This window comes from Pan troglodytes, chromosome 2 (assembly GCF_028858775.2).
Source record: "Pan troglodytes isolate AG18354 chromosome 2, NHGRI_mPanTro3-v2.0_pri, whole genome shotgun sequence".
NCBI lineage: Eukaryota > Metazoa > Chordata > Mammalia > Primates > Hominidae > Pan > Pan troglodytes.
This window is the reverse complement of record NC_086015.1, coordinates 197,951,656-197,966,895: the sequence shown is the minus strand read 5'-3', so window position 1 is coordinate 197,966,895 and position 15,240 is coordinate 197,951,656. Positions and strand designations below refer to the sequence as shown.

Genomic DNA, 15,240 nt, shown 5'->3' with positions numbered 1-15,240 from the left:
CAAAAAAGAAATAAAAGGATGTTGGGAAGCAAAGTCTGAGCTGAGAAAATGTTGACTGCAGAGAGTATACTGTTTTGGATTCTCTATGGACCCCAGATCAGCATATACTTGATGGGCTGATCTCTCCAATCTGTCTAGGACTTCTGCAATAACCCGAAATAACCAGAGTTATCCTAAACTAACCCAAGCCAGCAGCCTAAAACCAAATCTGCCTTAGTGCCCAGGCCCTGGATGCCAGCACTTAGAGAAAGGGCAGCCTGAGCCTTTGGCTTTCACTGTGTATGACAGAGCCCTGCCTCCCAGTAAGACCCACACAGTGAGGATTCTCACAACATAGGAGAGCACAGGTCAGATTCCGGGCAAGCAAACAATCAAAGGCAAATGTCCACCATGTGGTTTCAGAGGCTCTAGCTCTCCCCTCCCAGCCACCACCCTTCACCCTCTGCCCACTCACTCCCAGCACCACTCCCTGTGTTCTCAGACTGAGAAATGTATCCACATGACACACTAGCAACCCACTTTCATCAAGCAGCAAGCACGGAAGGAGGAAGGCAGAACTCTTGGTTGGCCATAATTTCTCATCCACAGAATGAAGAGGAAGAATGGAGCATCTGAGCACACTACATGACAAATGTGGAAGCTGGAAAACCAGCGTGGTTGGCTGCACGGAGGGGGCGTGAGGACTGGCATCAAGTAGATTTGCCCTGTTGCCGATGGCATACTGCCAAGGGGTGTTGGGTTGGCGGGCATCCATCCTGCGCCCAGTCACTGAAGCCCTGAGTGTTCCAGACCCAAGCTAGGGGCAAGGGAGGTGACAGAGAAGACAGACAGTGTGATCTGCTCTCAGACACGTCCCTGGAGCCCTGCTGGGGAGGTACAGCACACAGGCAATCACTCATGAGAAAGGCTGCATGGGCTCCATGAAGGCTGGACAACATCCCACTGAATCATTACTGGTTCTCCAGCCCCTAAAATAAAATTTAATCTTCATTGATTTCTTACTAGGAGCCCAGCTCCATGCTGTTTTCTACATGTGTGATTTCATTTAACCTAACTGTATGAGTCAAGTTCTCCAGAAAAACAGAACCAATAGGGGATATATAAAAAGAGATTTAGCATAAGGAATTGACTTATACAGTTATGGAGACTGGCAAGTCCAAAATCTGCAGAGCTGATGCTCCGGTTCAAGTCAGAAGGATGACAGCTGCCATAGAACCAGGAAGTTCTGATAAAGGCCACCAAACAGGAAGAATTCTCTCTTACTAGGGGGAGGGTCAGACTTTTGTTCCACACAGGGCTTCCACTTACTGGATAAAGCCCACTCACCTTATTATTAATTTTGGATGAGATTAACATTAAATGTTACAAAAATACCCACAATAATGTATGACCCCATACCTGGGCACCCCATGACCCAGGAAAGTTGACACATACAATTAACCTTCAAACTTACAAATCTCCTAGTATTATTTAGAGATGAGTTTATTGAGACCCAGCATGAAGTGGAGACCCAGGATTTGGAACAAGAGACTCTGATTCCAGAACTTGAAGCCTTAACCATTATACTATACTACCTCTAGCTCCAGGCATACGGCAGATGCTCAATATGTCTTTTGTTGAATAAATGAATGAAGTACTGAAGAATGATGTAAGCAAAGCCCTGTGGTTGAGGTGACTAAGGGAAGCTTTCATGAATTTTACTAGGTTGCTATTTCTAGAGTGGACAGGGAGGTTGGGAGAAGGAGATGGGTGGAGACAGAGGCTAAAGTGGCCCCATGATCCCCACCTCTTGGTGCCCACGCCCTGATGTAATCCCTACCTTTTGAGTATCAGCAGGAATTGTGACTTGATGCTAAGCAATAAAGTATAACAAAGGTGACAGGTGTTGCTTCTGTGATTACATAATGTGAGCTTGTAAAGTCCATCTTATTAGAAGAGTCTCTCTCTCACCGGCTTTGAAGAAGCAAGCATTCATGGTGAGGAGGCTCATGTGGCAAGGAACTCAAGGCAACTGCCCACAACCAGCTAGAAACTGAGGGCAGCCTCCAGCCAACAGCCAACAACAAACTGGGGGCCTTGGTCCGATCACTTGCAAGAGCCTGAATCTTACCAACATATGCGAAGTTGGGAAGCAGATCCTTCTCTAGCTGAAGCTTGGATTGAGACCACAGTCCTGGCTGACATCTTCATTGCAGCCTTTCAGAGGACCCAGCTAAGCCACACCTGAATTCTTGACCCACAGAAATTATGAGATAATAAGTGTGTATTGTTTAAAGGTGCTAAGTGTATGGTAATATTGTTACTCAGTAATAGACAGCACAGCCTCATTGGCAGAGAAAACCGCAGAAGCCAAGAGCTGGAGTTGGAAAGGTATAGAGAACATCAGTCCATGCTTGTTCCATGTGGCTGAAGTCGCAGGAGGTGGAGGTTGGAAAAGTGGGTTGGTGCCAGACAGTGGTGGCTTTTGAAGACAGAATGAGTTGTCTGGGCTCTGTCCTGTGGGAAAGGAGTTTCTGGTGATGGCTAATCCCGACAGTGCTCCATGTGGGAAGTGGGGAGGTCCCTTTGAGCAGCCCTCAAATCACACATTGGTGAATGTCTACCTGCAAGTCTGGTCCAGGTCTCTGGGGCTTCCAAATGAAGCTCTGGCCAAGATCCTGGGATAGAAAACCCCAAGTCACACTTTGTGACTTTTTGACTCAAGTCAGCTTGTGGTTGGGTGCAGGTCAGAACCTAGAGCCCCTGGAGAACAAGGACACCTCTGAGTTGTGTTGACTCCCTCAACCTCCCCTCTGTGCACTCAGCTCAGGACCGGACCCACAGTCAGTGCCCAAAAGGACTCCTGGAACCGTCGGTGAAGCAAAGTGGCTCAACCTCAACCTGCAGTAACATCAGCTCACTCCACAGCCAGTGGAGAAACAGCCATGGCACTTTAAAAATCACTGTAGGGGATACAAGTGTATGGTAAATAACTCATGGGGTTTAAAACTCAAGAGTCTGTAGATGGATTAAAAAAAAATGATCTTATCAACTGGAAAGGATATTTAGTGAAGCCCCTTAGTGGGGTGTCTTTCCCACTGTAATACATTAGTTGAATGATTAAAAATCCCTTAGCTTGGTGAGGGCCCCAAGAGGCAGAAGGTCAAACGCATCTGCCTGGCATTGAGACATCGTGGGGGAGCTTCAGCTCCTGGGAGAAGGAAGCTGCTCAGAGGTGAATTGGGGTCCAGAAAAGAAAGAGCTGCCACGTACCTCGTATTTGGCCAAATGACTATTTGGAGAATGGTCAGGAGTGTGGTTCACTGGTTCTGATGGTCCTGGACCATTGATCTAGAGGAAAGTTCTGGTGTGGAAGAGAGACCAGGCCAGGATAGAGAGAAAGGTTATGGGAGACAGTGCAGCAGCTCGGGAACCACAACCCCACGGACATTTAAAACAGGAAGTCCTCCAAGACCAGAAATCACCAGAGAGTCCAGCCAATGCTCGGAGGAACAAAACACCCAATGGCAAACCAAGGCCACATTCCAACCATTCCAGTCACTGCCCCAGGTTCCAGAAAGAAAACAACTTTAAAGGGCATCCCAGAGGGAAGAATTTCATTCAGCCTACAGATACCTCCAGACTTTGGCACCAGGCTGGGCATAAGCCATGTCGTGGGGTAAGATAAGGCTCCTGTCCTCCTGGAGCTCCAAGGTCAGTGGGCAGACAGCAGGAAGACAGTGACAGCTCTAACAGGAATCTGTCCAGTGTCCTCAGAGCACAGAGGAGGGAGGAGAGAAGCTGCCCGAGCAGAAGCAATTAGAACAGGGCCAAGTGCCACCAAGCAGACAAGGGTGGGGAGGACAACCCAGGCCAGGCAGCTACACAAGCCAAGTGGACCAAGACAGAACGCCATGGAAAGTGCACAGTGGAGATGAGGCTGGAAGCATGGCTTCGGGCCAGACTGAATCCCAAATCATATTTCTGAACAAGTCAACTGAGGAAGATCTCTGGCTCCTTCCTGAGTTGTCATCTACTCTGAGAGAAGAGTTTGGAATAGAAGCACAAATGTCCAAGAAATAGCTCTTGACTTCCCCAGGTACACGTTCCTCTTGGGCTGCCTCCATTAAGTTCTGGCACTATCTTCTTCATTGGGTCTCCCCTTGAATGTTGATTTCCTGCTGAAAGAGAAGCATCGGAGGCCTTTGATGGGGAGTGGACCCTGTTGTCTTACCCTTGTCACTCAAGGATCTTCTACTTCCTAAGACAATGAGAGTTCCTAAAACCCTTATTCTGGCGTTCCCTGCCCTCCACATGCTGGCCCCAGCTTCCTGTCCAGGGCGGTCTCCACCCCACCACTTCCCTCCCTATGGTGATCTTCTGCTCCAGAGCCTCCAGATCACTACAGCTCCGTCCACGCCTCTCCAGCTCCTGCTCACAGTTCTTTTCCCTGCCCCAATTCCACACACCTAAACACCTAAATGCCCATCTGTGTTAGTCAGGGTTCTCCACAGCAACAGAACCAGTAGGATGTGTGTATGCATATATATCTATACAGAGAAAGAGAGAGAGAGAGAGAGATTTATTTTGAAGAATTGGCTCATGTGATTTTGGGGACTGGCAAGTCCAAAACCTACAGGGAAGGACAGTAGGCTGAAGACCTAGGAAAGAGTTGGTGTTGCAGTTTGAGTCCAAAGGTACTCTAGAGGCAAAATTCCTTTTTTGTCAGGGAATATCAGACATTTCCCTTAAGGCCCTCAACTGATTGAATGAGGCTCGTCCACATTATGGAGGATTATCTTTACTCATAGTCTGCTGAGGACCAAATAACTAGACACCATAACCTAGCCAACTGACACATGAAATTAGCCATCATACTATCCTCCAGGGCTCAGCTCAAATTTAACCTCCTCCTCCAATTCATTCTCACTTTCAACTGAAAATTCTTGTCCCCTCCTAAATTGCCATAGTCCTGCATCCAGCTCTTCTCTTGGGACATTTAGAATTTGCTTCCCTATAGTACAATGATTTATATCTTTGTATTTGTTTTCCTACAAGACTGTGGGCACTGGAGTCAATCAAATCCTATTGCACCACTTAATAAATAGCTATATGACCTTGGGGGGGTTACTTAAACTCACTAAGTCTTGGTTTCTGCAAAACATGGAGATGATATAATACTTACCTTAAAGAATCCTTGAGATTTTCATGAGACAATGGATGCAAATTACTTAGCACAGCACCTGGTACATACTGAGTAATCCACTCACTTATTCATTCGTTGAGCACATATTACATGCCAGAAGTGAATGTGACAGACCAAGCCACTGCCCTCATGGGCAGAATTATATAAAAAGTAAATAAATGAATTTTTAAAATCTAACATAAGATATTAACAAGTACTTTGAAAAAAATAAACTAGAGGCTGGGCGTGGTGGCTCATGCCTGTAACCCCAACAATTTGGGAGGCTGATCACTGGAAAGTGTGACTTTCCAAGTGCCCAAGCCAAGGCAGCATTTGTGGGCACCCACAGAAGGACCCCGTAGAGCAGGAGCTCTGTTTCACTCTTCCTAAACCGGATGTTTCTGTTTACTAAACAGTCTTCAGCTGCTCATTGTGCACAGAACAAAGTAGTCAGTGAAGGTCTTTTCAGGACACAGGTGGCCATGCAAATGGGGTAATGGAGCAGAGACAAAGGTGTGGGAGGGTTGAGGAATGTTGAAGAACCCCAGAGCTGGCAGCAATGGGGACCTAAATGGGCAGTGAAACTTCCTCTCTACTAAAAACACAAAAATTAGCCAGGCGTGGTGGATGCCTATGGTCCCAGTTACTCAGGAGGCTGAAGTGGGAAAATCGCTTTAACCCGGGAGGCAGAGGTTGCAGTGAGCCCAGATCATGCCACTGCACTCCAGCCTGGGCAACAGAGCAAAACTCCATCTCAAAAGAAAAGAAAAGAAAAGAAACTAGGATAAAGGATAGAGGTTTGAGGAGTAAGGAGGAGAGATCTAGTTTAGCAAAGACCTGAATTAAGAGAAGGAGCCAGCCATGCAAGACCTGGCGGAAGAACATTTCTGGCAGGACCAGCAGGAATCAGTCTGAGTTAATTTAACTTGTAACCCAGGGGCCAGGTCCTTCCTTTCCTCTGCCCCTCAGACTGTGTCTTCTGAGCTAGGGGAAACTGGAGAGGTGAACCTTATCTTCAATCTACTCAGGACTTTGCCTTCAGATAGATGATCCTCGGCACCCAGGAACCCATGGTAATGGAGGCCACTGGCCATCACTGATCAGGGAGACTTCCCTTATCTGTTCCAAATGCTGCCTCGCCTGCTTCACTGCCTCATCTTCTCTAGTCTCCACTGAAGGTTTAAGTATTTCTGTACTCAAGGGTCATTGTCACTGTCATGTGCCACACAGAGTCAAAGAAGGGAGTGAGAGTTCTCAGGAGAGGGTACCCCAGGCCTTTGGAAACTAGTGATCCAACTTTCCCACACGTATCTCCCTTCTTCCCTAGCTCTCTGCTTTCTTTCTCCCTTCCCGCAGCCCTCTCCCTCCAGTGTTTCTCAACCAGGCACGGTATTGTCCTTCCAGCCCATCCTAGGAGTGCTTGGAAGAGGAATAAGCCATTTCTAATGGTCACAATGACTGGGAGACTCTACTGGCCTTTAGTGGACTGAGATCAGGAACACAATCCACCCTAGAATGTACAAGGTGATACCACATAATAAAGAATTGTCCTGCCCAAAAGGTGAATGCAGACATGAACCTCTCAACATCCCTTCAAATGTTACCAAATCCCCTTCTTCCCTACCTGGATTCTGTCCTTTATCTCTTGAGGAAAAAATCAAGTCTCAGTCTCCCAAGTACCACAGTGTGTCTTGTCCATTGGACAGCCTCACATGTGCAGTGTCAGTGCCTTCCATCCCCAAGTGGCTCTAACTGCTCCACCAAGAGAGGAAGAGCAACTCTGAGTACCTGCGGCTCCCTCAAAGGGAGGGGTCAGCTCTAATCCTGTGTCTGGGCCAGTGGAGAAAAATGGTGGAAAGGGCTTCCAAGCTGGGCTGTGTGTGGTGATTCTCCCCTGAAGTAGCTAGAATCAAACACTTCTCACCACTGAGGAGATACATGTCCTTCCAAGTGCTACCCTTCTAGATGAGAAACATATATCACCCCTACTAACGCTTCCTCATTCCAGCTCTGACTTCCATTACAAACTTCCCGTATGAACTTGACAGAGGTCCAAATTCATCTCCGTCAAAGGTAATAGCCATGGTGGTGGAAGAGGCAGATTCTCAGTTTGCCTTGCCATTTATCATCATCATCATCACCACCACCACCATTAATTATTACTATTATTAACCATATGAGGCCTTGCACAGAGGCAGACACTGGTGGGAGTTCTGTCACTGGAGGGTCCTAACTGCATGGGTGATTGTGTGGAAAAGATGGGTCAAGGCTGTGGTCCTTTGAACAAATGTCCTGGAGCCAAACTGACTTCCTGATTTGCTTAATGCGCTGCCTAATGCTTGACTAAAAGTGCTCAAGAAAAATCCTGTCAAGGAGAGGAAGGGTGCCAGGGGCACTGGAAGGGCTCATTTTTTATTCTTTAACTTAGGGGAATTGGCAGGAAAGGGGGTGATGACTACTCCCTGCAGAAAGCAAAGATCCAGATGGCTCCTGAGAGCCAGCTGGGAAAAGTTGCTCCTTGGCAGCCTCATTCTCCAGCATGACTTTCCAAATGCCCAAGCCAAGGCAGCATTTGTGGGGTGCCCACAGCAGGACCCGTTAGAGCAGGAGCTCTGTTTCACTCTTCCTAAACCGGATGTTTCTATTTACTGGACAATCTTCAGCTGCTCATTGTGCACAGAACAAAGTAGTCAGTGAGGGTCTTTTCGGGACACAGGTGGCCATGCAAATGGGGTAACGGAGCAGAGACAAAGGTGTGGGAGTGTTGAGGAATGTTGAAGAACCCCAGAGCTGGCAGCACCAGGGACCTGAATAGACGTGGAAAGGAGTGATTGCTAGCACCCTGAAAGTGAGCTGTGGACAGAGCCATTGACAGAGGCTGTGGCCAAACCACAGTCCAGCAGGATAAGAATCAGGGAAACAAATGCCTCGGTCTCAATATCTTCTTGCTGGCCAAAGGCAAAGAGCATGGGAACCCACTGATGCAACCTGTACAGGACAGCCTCCTGGCTACAGAGCAGGAAGCATGGGTTCTTTTACAAACCACTCCAAAATGTAGTGCCTTAAGACAGTAACCATTGATTTAGCCCTTGGTTTTTCAGTCTAGCAATTCAGCAATTAAAGCTGGGCTCAATTGGACAGTTCTTCTCGTCTGCTGTAGGCTGATCTTGGCTATCCCAGCTGGGCTCACTCATGTATCTGCAGTTGATTGGCGAGTTATCTAGGACCAGTCACTTTAGAATGGCTTTATTGGAGATGGTTAGAAAGATAGGGGCCTCTCTTGACATGGATCTCTCACTCTCCAGAGTGCTAGCCTGGACTTGTTTATAAAGCAGCCAAACAGTTTCAAGAATAGCAAGCAGGCAAGCCCCAAAGTACAACCACTTTTCATACTTCTGCCTACATCACACTTGCTTCTGTCCACTTGGATGAAATAAGTCACATGGTTATCACCAAATCAAGGGTTAGAAACACAGATTCTGGCTGGACATGGTGGCTCATGTTTGTAATCCCAGCACTTTGGGAGGCTGAGATGGGGCAATCACCTGAGGTCAGGAGTTCAAGACCAGCCTGGCCAACATGGTGAAACCCCATCTCTACTACAAATACAAAAAGTAGCTGGGCATGGTGGCAGGTGCCTGTGATCCCAGCTATTCAGGAGGCTAAGGCAGGAGAATCACTCGAACCCAGGAGGCAGAGGTTGTAGTGAGCTGAGATCACACCACTGCACTCCAGCCTGGGCAACAGAGCATGACTCCAACTCAAAAAAAAAAAAAAAAAAAGGAAAGAAAAAAGAAAGAAAAAGAAAAATAGATTCTATCACTTGAGAGGAGGGGAATAATATGTGGCTAGTGGCTAGTTTTCAACCTATAGTCTGTGCTGCAGCCACAGTTGCTCACATTCCTCCCACATGCAAAATATGTTCCACCATATCCCAGGACCTCGAAACCTGGATCCTTTGAATCTGGGATTATACCTATGGCAGTTGGTTTTTGCTGCATAATAAACCACCCCAACATTTAGAATGTTAAAACAACAACCATTTTTTAGCTCACAGTTCTGCAGCTTGGCAATTTGGGCTGAGCTCAGCTGGGCAGTTCCGCTGCTCTGGGCCAGGCCCCACTGACCTCTGCTAGCACTCACTCAGGCATCTATGGTCGGCTGAGTGCCAGACAGGGAGCTTCAGTGCTTCTCCATCCACATAGCCTCTTAGCCTTCAGCATGCTCATTCATGTGGCAGCAGGATTCCAGGAGCAGCAAGAGAGGACAAACACCAGTGCACAATCATTTTTCAAGTCTCTGCTTATGCAGAGACAACTGCTGACATCCCATTGACCAAGCAAGTTACATGTCAGAGCTCAGAATCAGAGTGGGAGAGCAGTCAAAGTTACAGCACAAGGGGGCATGGATCCAGGAGGGGAATAACTAAGGATGGGTTTGCAAACAGTCTACCACCGTGGAGTGGAGACTAGATCTAGTGAGACAGACAATAGGCATCTCCCAGATCTAAAGTCCATAAAATGACACTCAAGTCTGTTCATAATGGGAACCACCTGTCTCCCCAGCGTCAACTCTCTCTAACCCCAACCACACCCTGTGTACTTTGCATCTGCCAAACTGACCTCTTCACAGTCTCATGTATCTGCCCTGCCTTTTTCATCTTCCTGCTCACTGTTCTCTAGATTATTCCACATCTTTGCCTGACCAAATCCTGTATATCCTACTTGATCCAATTCAAAGCCACCTTCTCCCAGACATCTCTTCTAACATCCCATTCCCATCCCCTTCCCTCTCTCCCAACACCACCGAGCTGGACAGGACTCTGAATTCCCACCTACAATTTCTAGAGCCCCCTCTGTGCCTCTTTTCAGGCACCTAGCATTGTGCACTTATCTGCAGGTGGATGTTCTCTCCTTTCTTGGACTGTGAGCCCCCATAGGGCTTGTGTGACTCATCCTTTATCCCTCCTCTGCCCTATTGCCCAGCACACACTAAATGTCCTATTGACCTGAGGAGGTCAGTACTGGCAAGCCAAAGACTGCAGAGCAGACGATGCAACAGAGCCAAGGAACGCCCTTCAGAGACGACCCAGCCAGGAACTCCAAGAAGTGACTAACAGGAAGTGTCAGAGAAGAGCATGGAAGAGCAGGATTTGGGAGACAAGAAAGAGCAGGGCTTCGGGCTTGCCACAAGATAACCTGGGCCCTGAAGTCAGAGTCACGGGAAGACTGACCTCCACTCCATCTGAGGAAGAACTTCCCAGGAGAAATGCCCAGATTCAGAATGGGCTGGCAAGAAAAAGGGTGAGCCATCCCTCTACTGGCAGTGCATAAGCATTCCGGTTAACTTCCGAGAGTGTTTTTGTGGGGGCCTTATTCTATTTGCATTTGAGGTGTGCACATTAATAATTCTTTCATTAGACTCACGTTGCACCTCGGCATGCGGAGTGTGCATTCATGGGCTCACAAATGAAGGGGTTTAATGAGCCGGCAGCTCTCCCCGCAAGGCAAGCCTGCACGGAGCTTGGCAGCAGGCCCATTCCCTCGGAGTCGGCTGGGCACAGCACATCATGTATCGCCGGCAAACTGGCTTTGTGGTTTCATTGGGGGTGGTAAGTGTGGGAGGGGGAAGTAGATGTATGGGGTAAGTGTTACTCTGAAAGAATTCTAAAATGTGAGAGAATGCCATTCCAGTGAATTTCCTACCACACACACCTGAACACCCTTGAGGGATGGGACATCCCTGCTCCTGTCAGAAACCAGGCTAAGCCCGGCGGTGCCTCTCACCGAGGGTAGGTGGAGGATGTAACTAGACGGCCCTTCCCTAACACAGATACTCTTTGACCAGCCCAACTTCCTTGTGTTCTAAGTGGTGGAACAGTGCCCCAGAGAGGGGATGTGGCCTCCCTAAATGCTAAGATGAGCCAGGACTCCTGCTCCTGGACCCAAGTGCCAGGACTAAAAGACTAGAGGGGGAACTCACATAGGGGAAAGGTGGCCTTAGGGCAGGCAGTAAGCCAAGAACCCCTCCCCAGGAGCTAGACCTAGAGTGATTCTTCAGTCCCTCCCAGTAATGTCCCTGGGAATAAAACTCCCCATCTCCCGACGCCCTTCTCCATATATCCAAACCCTGCACATCCCACAAGGCTCACCTCAGATGCCAGCTCCTCCTTTCATCTTCCCATCAAACACCCTGACTCTAACCAGACGTGAGCTCTCTGGCCTCTTGGGGACTCTGCACTTCTTCGTGGCTCAGGTCAGACTGCATCTGGAATTACAGTTAGATGTGCGTATACCTTCTTGATGACCCCTGACCATGAATTCCTTGGGCTTATCTTGCTCCTTCTCCTGACTCCCTCGCTCAATGCCCAGCCTAGGACCTGACTCAAATGCATTCAACAAACATAGGCTGGATTGCTGACATCCCTTTGCTTTTTGCCCACTAGCATTACAAGACCACATTGCTTACTGTTAGCCAGCACCAGGGCCTTCCCCACAAAGCAGACATACCTCCCTGTCTCCTTTCCACTCCTTTTGGATGAACAAGAACAGCCTCTTGGGCCTCCTTATTGCAAACTTCCTGGACACCCACCACTGTCTCAGATAATCACCAGGGCTGAGGGGCATTCTCCAAAGCCCAGGAGGCCCTCAGCAGATAGGGTGTTGTTTGATGGACAGCTTTCCCTCCTGCGAAGCCCTGGTGAACAGCTCTAATGTCACCAGCAACTGCCATCTGACTCCCTAGCACTGGCTGGAAGTCTTTTCCTATTTGCCCCCAGGAATGCCAAACTCAGTGAGCTGAGCTCTTCTTACAGCTGTCTGACTCCTTTGCATCAAACGTTCCTCCTGAGATTGTAAGAACTAGAATGACTAGTTCCAGCCACTCACCTTCTTCTGCCTATGAGGAAGAATCCAATTAATGCCAAAATAGCCTATACTGTTCCAAAAGTCTGGCCTTTTCCAAAAACCCTAGCTCTTTCCACATAGAAGCTCAAGAAGCTCCAGAAGAAATTCAGTGTTCTCCTCAAAAGCAGACACCAACTTGGTGGACCATAGGTGCATCCTGCAGAATCCCTAACAAGTAAGTGATTCAGAATGGAGGGGCTGAAAGAGAAGCAAATAGCCCCATGAGCCTGAGCCAGAGAAGCGGATGCTTGCAGACCTTGGAGAAAGTTTTCACCACCCTCATCAGCCCCATGGTTTCCCATTGTCTACAAAAAAGTTAGATTATTTTGTTCAGGATTCAGACACTTCACATCATGACTCCTATCATTCTAGTCTCATCTCCTTCTAAACTTCCAAGCCACTAGCCCCCTTGGAGCATTCATGCCTTTCAAATACACCCAACCCATTCCATTTACATGTTTTGTTCCAGCTACTGAAACATCTTTTATCTTAGGTTGGATTCTCAGACCCTTAGACAAGGATTCAAGTGCAAGTATATTTGGGACAGAAAAAACCAGCAGGATAGTGGGGAACAAAAAGAAGTCAATAAAGGGTACTTTTTTCAGCAGGTTCCCATTGTAGCAACTAACAGTTGATCCTACCTGGGAGACAGTGTAGGGCTCACTTCAGAATTGTCCTCAGCCAAGAGTAGAGAGAGGAAGTTGTGGGTATTTGTCCACCACTCCCATCAGTCACAGGTGTGGGTTTCTGCTGGGCGGGAGGGACATGGACTCTTCGGCATGCAAGTTCAGCTTGCACCAGTGAAAAGCCAAGGGGACACAGGCAGTGGGCCAAGGGGACTGCTCCCCCTTTACGTCCCTCCTCCTTTCCCCACCACCAATTTTTAGTTTACCCAAATGACCCACTCATCAGGGTTCAATGCCATCTCCTCCCAAAAGCTTTTCTAACCTTTCATCAGAACCAATGACTCTTTCCTTTGGTTTCCACAAACAATCAGAGTACAACTGTGAGAAAAATCCTTTAGGTTTTGCCCTTCACTCTGCTTAAGAGTGAAAGTCTTAATTGACAACTGGGCAGAATGGTGTTGGCTCGGCCGGGCACGGTGGCTCATGCCTGTAATCCCAGCACTTTGGGAGGCCGAGGCAGGCAGATCACGAGGTCAGGAGGTCACAAGGTCAGGAGATCGAGACCATCCTGGCCAACATGATGAAACCCTGTCTCTACTAATAATACAAAAAATTAGCTGGGCATGGTAGCACGCGCCTGTAGTCCCAGCTACTCGGGAGGCTGAGGCAGGAGAATGGTGTGAACCCGGGAGGCAGAGGTTGCAGTGAGCCCAGATTGCACCACTTCACTCCAGCCTGGGCAACAGAGTAAGACTCTGTCTCAAAAAAAAAAAAGAAAGAATGGTGTTGGCTCTCGTTCTCATTCCTTGATTTATTTCCTTTCTGCTTTGCATGAGGTGGTGTCTGTGACCCATGTACTCATAGCAAGTCTTTGAACCCATCAACATTAGAAATTAGAAAATACCTCTCAAAAAGTAGCATTGATTCTGTTGCCTAAATATATTATTGCAAAAATAAAAATGTAAATGATGTCATTTGAAGCAGTGCATGGTTATTGCTCTTATAATACAATAGTAAGTCTTATTTGCATAAAGAGATATCTACGGTCATATAAAAGTAAGAATGAATACCTAAATCCAAACTGCTCCTTCAAGTTACCTGGAACTGTGATATTTGCATACACCGAACCATCTACTCTTGTTCTGAAGAGGAGAGAATGAAAACTAAAGGAAACAAAGAATCAAAGAAGCCCTGAACCCACGGTGAGTGGAACCCTGAAGTGACCGGAGGACAGACTGGCATGTGGCAACCTTATTCTGTTCCTTCAAAGCAGCTACTGAATGCTGCGGTGAGCCCGGGAAGAGGACTGTCCTGCCTGCAGTCCTACAGAGGGAAGAGCTGTGCTTAATAAGTTAAAAAGCTGGGGCTTCTACCAAGCCACAGAAGAAGCCGGAGACAGTGTGTGTACATCTGCAAGCAAATAGACGCGTGTCTAACCCGGGGCGGCCGCGCTTCCCCTGCTTAGAAATCAATCATCTACAAGGGGTGGGGCCTGAGGAGCGCAACTCTCACTTGTTACTTTAGAAATCAATCATCTACAAGGGGTGGGGCCTGAGGAGAGCGGGCTTCCCCTGCTTAGAAATCAATCATCCAGAAGGGGTGGGGCCTGAGGAGCGCGGCTCTCACTTGTTACTTTAGAAATCAATCATCTACAAGGGGTGGGACCTGAGGAGGGCGGGCTTCCCCTACTTAGAAATCAATCACCCACAGGGGGTGGGGCCTGAGGAGCGCGGCTCTCACATGTTACTTGCGTTTTACCCAGCAGGTGGGAAGTCCAGAAGGCTGACTCGGTCTCTAAAGTGCAGCAGAACCTGTGGCGACCACAGCCACCCAACAGCAAAAGAGGCGGCAGAGGCTGGGTGAGCACAGGACTGAGAATTCATGGAGAAAGTTCTTGAATGTAAGGGAGAGGTTAGACCATTTAATTGGCCAAAAAGGCCCAACTCTAAGAGCCGACCTGCAAGAAGCCAGCCCGGGAGCTTCTCCCATCACCACTCCCAGCTGCAGGTGGGCTGCCTGCTGTCCTTACCTCCCAGACAAGGGGGATCATGTCTTCCTTGGGGTCACCGTGGACCAGTGTGCACTTCTGTGGCCTGTTTTGCTCGCTGCACTTACCTACTGTGACACCACTGTTGCCGACACAGCCACCTCCGTGCGGGGGGGTCCCTGGAGCAGACGCCCTGCTATCCTCATCTTAGGACACCCAGTTCCCAACACAGTGCCTGCTGCAAATTATCAGTAATAACAATAAGTCTTTGTCACGTAATGAGTTACCTTTCAGTCTCTCTGCACTCTCTTTCCTCCCAATGCCCCTTGGCTGCTCCCGAAGCCCTGACTCCTGACCTCCTGCCCCTTCTGTCTCCAGGGCCATTAACTCCCCTGCTGGTCCCTATCCATGGAGCCCATTGACAGATGAGTTTGGTTCTGCACCTAAGAAGGACAGTTACAGACACAGATACCTTTTAAGGTGAGGAGTGGGTATCGGATACCTGAAAGAGAAAAAGCCTACCAAAACCAACCTTATCTTCCTACCAATCTACCCACT

At 48.3% G+C, this 15,240-nt stretch overlaps 1 long non-coding RNA gene across 1 annotated transcript; it reads right to left on the bottom strand.

The window, feature by feature from the left end:
• Positions 1 to 1,472: 1,472 nt before the first annotated feature.
• On the bottom strand, positions 1,473 to 14,900 carry LOC742206 (uncharacterized). The gene is made up of 3 exons (XR_001713887.4): positions 14,811 to 14,900; positions 11,316 to 11,431; positions 1,473 to 4,157 (listed from the first exon to the last, which is right to left on the bottom strand). It is a non-coding gene; the product is annotated as an uncharacterized LOC742206 (long non-coding RNA).
• Between the last annotated feature and the right edge of the window lie 340 nt (positions 14,901 to 15,240).